We start from the raw sequence: 9,805 nt of genomic DNA, 5'->3' as shown, positions 1-9,805 counted from the left end.
ATCTGTTTCTACAGCCGACATAGATCTAAGATGGATATCATGGAATAAATGGCAATCTGCACAGTGCATTAACTTAACTCATCATGTAGTCTCATTTAAATGAAAGGGTTATGTGTCAAGCAGTTAATCTGCATGCTCCATTCACTTCTCATTGACTCTAAGGATACAGGATGGTTAATTCAACTGCCTCGTCCACCACAGAATCAGAGCGGGTGAGGGGTGGACAATGGAAATGTCCATTGACCTCAGGCGGGAATTTCCGGTTTCGCTCGAGCGAGGCTGTAAAATCCCAAGAACCACCGTTGAAAGAAACAGCCATGCTTTTGGAAAACGTTAATTCAAACCTTACAGTTGCATTTTTTTCCCAGATTTTTATTTGCTAAAGCACTATTTATCAAAATGCTTTTGTTTACACTGTGGATTTTCACAGATCTCACCTTTAGCCACAACAGCACAGTCAACAATCTCCTTTGAAAGTATCATACTGTCGAAAAGCAATTTTAATTTCTATTGCACACCGTAAAGCATCAGAATGATGGATAACCATCAGGAGAGGAAATGAAGGGCAGAGTGTGACCAGCGGCATGTATAAACCCAGTGAAAAAAGAGCATCATTAGGAGGTTTGTACACTGATAAGTAATAACTTTACCACAAGGTATGTGAAATATTCAAAGATTACTCATTGAGGAAAATCTATGATTGCAGAGAAACCATTTGGAACTGGTCACCTTGTGAAAAGTAGACACATGTCTATGTTGTCAAAAGGAATCAATTTATGAGTGGAATTCTCCTGTCCCGCCTCCACAGGAATCGTAGCAGGCGGGCGGGGGGGGTGGAACCATGCAAAGGTTCGTTGACCTCGGGCAGGATTCTCTGCTTTTGGGGTGAGCACGGGCCAGGGAATCCCGCCCAATATAACTGCTTTAACTTTTTCCCACAAAAATTTGTTAATCAGTTGTTACGATTATACATAAACAGCACTTCCATCATCTATTACATGGATAAGCATCTGATATGACCTATAAGGGTCAGCACGGTGGCACAGTGGTTAGCACTGCTGCCTCACAGTACCAGCGACCCTGCTTCAATTCCAGCCAGTCTGTGTGGAATTTGCACGTTCTCCCTGTGTCTGTGTGGGTTTCCTCCGGGTGCCCCGTTTTCCTCCCAAAGTCCAAAGATGTGCAGGTTAGATGGATTGGCCATAGTAAATTGCTCCTTAGGTGTTCCAAGGTATGTAGGTTAAGCAGATTAACGTAGTAAATACATGGGGTTACAGGAATAGGGCTTGGGTAAGTCCTCTGTAGGACTTGATGGACCGAATGGCCTCCTTCTGCACTGTAGGGATTCTGTGATAAGCATTCTAGCTTCCCCACACAACATCCTGATTTTCCAGGATTGTTACATTATTTTAATAATTTTTTTATTCATTTATGAGGTATGGGCATCCTTCGCAGGCCAGCATTTATTGCCCACTCCTAACTGAACAATTGCATTTCATGTAGTGTTGGTACATCAACAATACTGTGAAGGAAGGAGTTCCTGGAAGTTGACCCAGTGACAGTGAAGGACAGGTGATGTAGTACCGAGTCAGAATGGGGTGTGAGCCAGAGGAGAATGATCAGATGTTGGTGTTTCTATGAGCTGGCAGCCCATGCTCTTTTTTAGTGATAGAGCTCATGAGGTTAGGTGCTGTTGAAAGAGGTCGATAAGTTGCTGCAGTGCATCTTTTGTGCTGTACACACTGCCACAACTTTGGGTTGGTGGTGGAGGGAGTGAATATTTGGTGGATCTATGGGGTGTTAATCAAGCATTGTCCTGGACGGTGTTGAATCTCGTGTTTTTGGAACTGAGGTGAGTAAAGTAAATTTATTTATTAGTCACAAGTAAAGTTTACATTAACACTGCAATGAAGTTACTGTGAAATTCCACACTCCGGCACTTGTTTTGGTCAATGCACCTAACCAGCACATCTTTCAGACTGTGGGAAGAAATGGAGCACCCAGAAGAAAGCCACGCAGACATGGGGAGAATGTGCAAACTCCACATAGACAGTGACCCAAGCCAGGAATCGAACCCAGGTCCCTGGCACTGTGAGGCTGCAGTGCTAACCACTGTGTCACTGTGCCGCCCCAGGTGAGCCAAGCAAGTAGGGGGCATTCCAAAACACTTCCGACTTGTGTCTTGATGGTAACCTTAGGTAGTTGGGAGATGAGACACCTGCACAGAATTCCCAGTTTCTGGCCTGCATTTACATTCAAGGTTTTTATATAGTTGGCCCATTTAACTTTCTAGTCAATAATGATCCATATAATGTCAATGGTTTCAATGATGGTAATGCTGTTGAATATCAAGAAGAGATGGATAGACTCTCTCTAATTTGAGACGGTGATTTCCAGACATCTATGTGGCATGAATGCTATTTGTCATGAATCAGCCCAAGCCTAAACATTGTCTAGGTTTTGCCTCATGCAGCCAGGGATTGCTTTCATACCTGAATTGCTGCAAATAGAACTGAACTCTGTGCATTCATCAGCAAATATCTTCACTTCTGACGTTTTATTGGAAGGATGGCGATTAATGAAGCAGCTGGAAATGGTTGGATCGAGTCCACTGCCTCAGTGAAACCTGAGATAGCAGCCACCAGGGGGAGTCACAAGTGTGTTCATGGTATTGGCCACTAGTTTCATGCTGGAAAGGATGTGCACTACACTCTTTGCAAAGCTGTGTGCCAAGCTAGTGTCAGACTTCACCATGCTCCTTAACATTGAACAGTTGCTTTCTGGCAAGCTTCCCAATGCATGAAAAATTTTGCTGTGAGTATATCCACCTTGTTTGTGTAGCCTGGTCCATTCTGCACAGTCCTTGCTCTTTGCTCTGGCTACAGAACACATGAAGATCCCACTGCTTTCTATCCTGTATGATATGCATTGTCAGTATGTCAGCTGGTGGCTGTGAGCGTGATCAAGTGATAGTGCATCTTCACTATCTTCACTGCTTTTCTGCTGTCCTTTCAGTGTCTGGGCCATCTGCAGTTTGTTAATCAGAGAAGATGGTAGCATTGGGGTGAGGTAGAATGTGAAAAGGAGGAGCTGTGATGAGGATACCATCATTTTCAATGCCTTCAGCCCTGCCACAGCTAAGGCTTCAGCAATCGTTCTTCCATAATGATGAGTACCATCTTCTCCATTCCATGAGAGTTTCAGATGTCCCCTCCAGTTTGTTCCTGCTGCCTTTAGCAGTGCTTCACCTTCTCCTCCATGAGAGAGAAATGTATCTGTGAGTGTGTGCAATATGCGAATGATGTGGTTGCCATCGTTGAATAGCCAGCAGTCTGTACAAACTTTGAAATGTGTCAGATTTGTAGCAAGGCCAAGTGTGTGGGGGTGAGGTGAAGCATATATTAACAATGAGTTATTAATGAGAATATTAACCTGACTGATGGAGATTGTTGGGAGCCTCAGATCCCTGCCCTGACAGTTGAAATACTTCTGACAGATATGGAGTTTCTGAGGACTCCACCAAAGACTGCTTCACCAGCACCTGTGCAGGCTGACATGGCAGCATGCTCAGGATTGGCTGAAGTAGGAGTTTGGAGAGCCAATGAGATATGGGAGTGTTTTGAATGATGTGCCATATCCCCTTTCAACATTGTCCATCTCCTATTCAGGCCTCTGCTGAAAACCAACTTGACAAAAGACAAATCAATATTGCATCAGTCATCCTGTTTATGCTAACAGACATATTGACATTGAAAGTCTACACAGCCATCATCATGGCCTGCATGGATTGATGTGAGTCTCCGCCTTGGAGATCCAGCAAGGTGGCTACATGCTCAATGCCCAACATTCTCACAACTGCCCACAACAAAAATCCATTCATGCTCAAGTTAGGCTCCTTCATCCTTTCGGCTGTGGACACTATGCATGGCATATCTGTCAGTACCTCGCAAAGTTACTGCTGACTCTTGATCATTGTCCTTCTCAACATGAGCTTGTGTTTTACATTTGGTGAATGTGTCCTCAATAGAAATGGAATCATCCTCATCAATGTCTTGAAATACTTGCTGCACACATGAAAGCCTTGGAAGACAAAAGAAAAATATATCAAGTAGTTGAGGCAAAGTATTAATCTTAATTATTAGCATACAGTGGCTATAGTGGAAACACAGAAACATAGAAGATAGGAGCAGAAGGAGGCCATTTGGCCCTTCGATGCTGCTTTGCCATTCAACACGATCATGGTCGATTGCCCAATTCAATAATCTAATCCTGCTTTCTCCCCATAACCTTTGATTCCATTTGCCAAAGTGCTATATCGAGCATCTACATCTGGGATATAGATTATCAGGCCCTGGAGATTTATCCACCTTCAATTCCATCAAATTTCCCAGCATTTCTCTACTAATATTGCTCTCCCTTAGTTCTTCCTCTGACTAAATCTTGCATTGTCCAACATTTCTGGTATCTGGTTTGCATCCTCTTTTGTGAAGACAGAACTAAAGTATGTATTCAGCTCCTCAACCATTCCTTTGTCCTCTATTGTACATTCCCCTATTTCTGTCTGTATAGTATATATTTCAGACAGGAGCTCGGGTCACTATAAATTATGCCCTCTGTAATATCAGACAAGTTGTAAAATCAGTGTTAAGTGGGCAAAAAAGAACTGGCACTTGATTTTACGAGTACAGACAGGGTGGTGAGAAAACCAGAGACACAACTGTGTATTCGTCACTTGAGCAAACAAAGTATTTTCATAAACCAAAGTCTCGAGAACAGACTTCACATAGCAGGGCCATTAAGATTTCATCTCTTTACCCTTGAAAAGTGGCACTGTGATAATTAGAAATACATAATTTTTAATATAATAATAACAAAGAATGATGAATTTGTTCATCCAGATATTTTATTTATCAGTACCACGCAGCTACATCAGCAGATCAACACAGAAGATGAGCTAAAGAGCGGAAAAATCCCAGCTTTGATTCAGATCTTTGTTGAATTATCTGATTTCTTTGAGGGCATTGTTACAATGTTACATTTGGCCTCAGTGCTCTTCATTTAGTTACGGGTGAAATTAATCACAGTATCCACTACTACCTGATACCTGGTTATGCCTGTTGACATTGTGCTCATGCAAAGGTCAGGTGAGGTCAAGGTTAGGTCTGGCTACAATTATTTCTGTAGTCAAATAGTCCACCAACAATCAAGACTAAAATCATATAATCCTACAGTGCAGATGGAGGCCAATCAGCCCATCAAGTCTGCACCTACCACAACCCCGCCCAGGCCCAATCCCATAACACCATGTATTTACCCTAGCTAATCCCCCTGACACTAAGGGGCAATTTAACATGACCAGTCCACCTAACCCACACATCTTTGCATGGTGGGAGGAAAGTGGAGCACCTGGAAGAAACTCATGCAGACACGGAGAGAATGTGCAGACTCTGCACAGACAGTGACTCAAGCCAGAAATTGAGCCCAGGTCCCTGGCACTGTGAGGCAGCAGTGCTAACCACCGTGCCACTGTGCTACCCCCATTTGGAGAATGACAGAGAGTGGGTGACGACTATGGAATTGGGTCCAATTAGTAGGGAGATCAGCAGTGGGGTGATAATTGCTGAGAAAAATGTTGAGTTATTGGTTTGTACTGTTTGATGACTATGTCAGCAATAGCACCTTTCCAATTCTAAAAATGACTTGAATTTTCACGATGGTCCACAAATACCCCCATCCTCAATAACAGGGGTGTCCAGCACATCAGTGCAAAAAATAAGTCTGAAGTATTTGCAACCATCTGACAGTACAGTGGATGTATCCAGATCACTAGCAGTTCAAGAAGGCAGGTGGCAATAAATACTTGTCTAGCCAGCGATACCCATGCCCCCTGAATAAATAAAAATATTTTTCAAACTCCCTTCTAGATACTTAATCAATTTTACTGTTCCTTTTACCATGCCTTTACTTCTTAATATGCCAATGGAATACTTTGAGATTCTCTTTTCCTGCTAGCTGCCAGTCTCTTCACATTCTCTCTTGTGGTCACTTATTTTCTGAATTGAGCACAGAACCACTGTTGTTTTGATCATCCCATTGATCAGAAAGTTGCAGATTTTTGGATTATGATTTTGAGTTTCCTTTTACAAAATGGTACTCATAATATAAACCCGGGGTTATTTGTGATCCTTCTCTACCTCAGTGAAGTACTGCTTAATTTCACAGGACTCAACAACTCAGCCGTTGCTGATAATACCAGATATAGATATATATGCATTGGGTTAAATATTGAAGCTGTGACCATCAAGGAACAGGGAATAACTCTGAATTTTGATATATTGAGATTAAAGTGAATGCAAAAAACTGATTTTAAAATTCTTCATTAATGTGACTTCACCTTTTCTTCATATCCTCCTTCATCTTACTTTGCTTTCCTTTAATGAAGCTAAATTACTTTGTACAGCACAATTCTTTTCAGATCAAACCGAAATATATTTGCAACCAAATTCATGTCAGGAAGCTCATGTGCCTTATATGAACTTTCAAAAATTAGTTTAATCAGATCATTTACATAAGTTATAAGGTGGGGGGGGAGGGGAAGAAAGCCTCGATCTAATATGATTGGGAAAATATCCTTTATAAAAAATTACCATTTCATTACAGATATTACGCAGAAGCAATCTTTCTGCAGAGTTTGGACAATGCACTTTGATCCAATTGTTAGATTGAATTGAACAGTATATTCTTCCATTGCTTTTATCTTGACAAATCTTAGTTCCTTGTCAGTGTTGCTCAATGTGTAGTGTTCTTGGAATTCAAATTTAATTAAACATCTATTTCCAGCTCTACTTTCAAGAGTATCAAAGTCACATCGCCAGATAATTAAGCAGAGGAAACAGGATAACATTGCATTAGGAAATAGTTACGGTAGACCATGGGGTTGTCATTTTGAAATATAAAATGACATGAAACAATATGGAAATAAAGACAGATGTGAGTGATCTTCCAGAGCAGTAGACAGGCGTACCCCCATTAGCCCAAGTAAAATGTCAGAATGTGGACAAGTTCCATGTCATGATTTGTATTCATGCAAAAATTTCTTCCATTGAAGTTAGGTTGTTGTGTGAGACCATAAGAACATAAGAACATAAGAAATAGGAGCAGGAATAGGCCATCTAGCCCCTCGAGCCTGCCCCGCCATTCAATAAGATCATGGCTGATCTGTCGTGCCTCAGTTCCATGTATTCATAGTGTGCAACAGTAATAAAGTACATGTGGATTCAAACCAGCTGAGGGCACAACTCCAACAATGTGAATGGGAGAAATAGCACAGCAACTCATATTTATATAGCACCTTTAACATAATAAATTACCACAAGGAGTTTTCACAGGGTAAAGACCCAGTGGCTGCACCTGACAGTCGGAGGGAGAGAGCAGTGGAGAAATGAGGAACTGGGGAAAGCAGATAGTGAAGGAAGCAGTAAAGGGAACGGTGAGTAGGGGGAGTGAAGAGTAAGGGGGAGCAGTGTAAGGAACAAGGATTGGAGAGAATGCTGAAGGGAGCATCTAATGGCCAACATCACAACCTCTAACAATGCTGCCAGCAACCGACCGACAGATGAGTGCTGCAGTGAAAGTTCGGACAGCTGTCATCATAAATCAGTTTACTGTCATACAGGCTAAGATCACTGCCAACATGTTTATGGATTATAGTATTCAAAGGGGCTTCTAGAGTGTCAGTGTAATCTAGCAAACTGTCTTCACAGTGACATTCTATCAACCTCCCAGTGAGAGTCTCTGAACATTAGAGCAGCAGTCAAGCTAACTCAATGACAGTCCAACCATTCAGTGACAAACTATTAATTTCACCATACATTTACTAACTTATCCAAGCTTAACTGAGCCTGGATCAACATTGAGCATGACATGTGAGTGTGCCTCTTAAAGGCACCTCTGCATCTTGGCAGAATTATTGCTCACTACCAACAAGTTTCACATTAAGGAAATAAAACAAAAGTGGTAGAAAGATATGTTTAATTGCACAACTAATTTTTATACAGTAAAAATACTTTGCTATGTTACAGCAAGTTGGGGGAATGTTTAAAATCACCGCAAACCTTGTTGCCAAAGGAATATTCACAGGAATATGGCACCAGTTTTGTTCACTGGTGCATGGAGACGGCTGCTGGAAGTAGGACGTGGCCGCCATTTGCCCCAAGGGGGTGGGTAAGAGAAGGTGGGAACGGAGATCCCAGCAGTACCACATGTGAGTATTCTTTGAGCAACTGTTGGATATCACTTCCCTCAATAGCTCTGGCTCTGAGAGGAGACAGTGCGACACCTGTGCCATTGTTGCAGGACCTAGCACCTTGAGGCACAGGGGGGCACCCACTCCCAGTGGCTGTGAAAGTGACGGCCAACTTAAACTTCTATGCCACCAGGTCCTTGCAGATGCCGGTTGATAACTTTGTGGCATTTCCCAATCATCCGTGTGTGAGGGAGGTCAAGGATGTCCTGTATGCCCAGGCTGGCCAGTATATCAAATTTGACCAGGACCAGGCCCAGCAGGAAGCCTGAACTGCAGGATTTGCAGCCATTGCGGGGATGCCAAATGTGCAGGGGGTTATAGACAGCACCTACGTCGCCCTCAAGGCCCAAGTGAAAAATCCAGGAAGATTCATGAACAGAAACAGTTTCCATTCAATAAATGTTCAATTGGTGTGTGACCATCAGCTAAATATTATACACATCTGCACCAGACACCCCAGCAGTGTGCAGGACAGTTTTATATTGAAGAGTTCTGATGTCCCAGAGGTATTTGAGTCCCAGGGTGCAGGGATGGCTGGTGGGGGACATGGAGTACCTGCTGCCGACATGGCTGAAGATGCCTGTGTGGAGACCTGAGACTGATGCGGAGACCCAACATAATAAGGCCCACGTTTCTACCCGTTCTATGATGGAGCAGTGCGTAGGTCTCCTCAGTCCTGCCTGGACTGCTTTGGCCTGGGAACCTGCAAGACAGGCAATAGCTAGTCCACCTGAAAACTTTGGGACTCCTCCCAACAGCCTCACAGTTGGTACAGTGTGACCATCAGCCCCTCCTGCATTCCCTGACTCTGTTGTTGTATCTCCAGCAGCTGATCTCAGAGGCCCAGCATGTAGCCTGGGGCCAGCTGAGTCCTCACTTCTGGCAGACCCTCACATGCCAGTGGCCTCGGATGTTCCCTCCTCCACCCGATGTATATCAGCAGATGTATCATGCTCACAAGAGAGTGACCTAGATACCTTGTCACTAACTAGACCCATCAATGTAAGAGTCTCTGGATGGTGGGTTGAGGGGGAGCTGACGCAAAACTGATGCTGACCTCGGAGGTCCCTTCATCAGTTAACTCCGGCAGGATAGGTGGGAGCAGCAGTGGGAGCCGTGATGTCAGATGGCCCAGGTGAGTCAAGGTCCTTTCTTACAACACAGGATACAAGGATAAGCACAAGGGAGGGAGAGGAATCTGGGCTGCTTGCAACCTACTTGAGATTTCTCCAACAAGTGGAGGGTTGGTAGATGCTCACATCTGTGCTCCAGCCCGACCACACCGTCACTAATGGTCCTCATCTCCTTGTCTCCCGCAAGCTCCAGTGCCCACTCCTCAAAAAGGGGGTGAGGACCTGGATCCCAATTACACCACCTCCTGTCTTCACCCTCCCCCGATGATTATGGGCATTCTTCTCCTGTGGGGACAGAAGGAGCCATGTAAAATCTGACAGCATGAGTCCTGCAGGATTTCAGGGGGTGGCTCTCAGAGGGCAGGGT

At 43.7% G+C, this 9,805-nt stretch overlaps 1 protein-coding gene across 1 annotated transcript in view; it reads right to left on the bottom strand.

Moving 5' to 3' along the window:
* Positions 1-3,840: 3,840 nt before the first annotated feature.
* The window catches only part of LOC145348896 (phospholipid scramblase 1-like), a 125,728-nt gene continuing 119,763 nt past the window's right edge, over positions 3,841-9,805 (bottom strand). Inside the window, exon 10 of the mRNA XM_080196945.1 lies at positions 3,841-4,080. The gene's annotated coding sequence lies outside the window, so the exon portion shown is untranslated. The remainder of the gene's footprint in view (positions 4,081-9,805) is intronic.

Source organism: Carcharhinus amblyrhynchos, chromosome 10, assembly GCF_965287045.1.
Source record: "Carcharhinus amblyrhynchos chromosome 10, sCarAmb.v2.hapA, whole genome shotgun sequence".
NCBI lineage: Eukaryota > Metazoa > Chordata > Chondrichthyes > Carcharhiniformes > Carcharhinidae > Carcharhinus > Carcharhinus amblyrhynchos.
The sequence above is the reverse complement of the archived record's forward strand: the minus strand, read 5'-3'. Positions and strand labels throughout refer to the sequence as shown.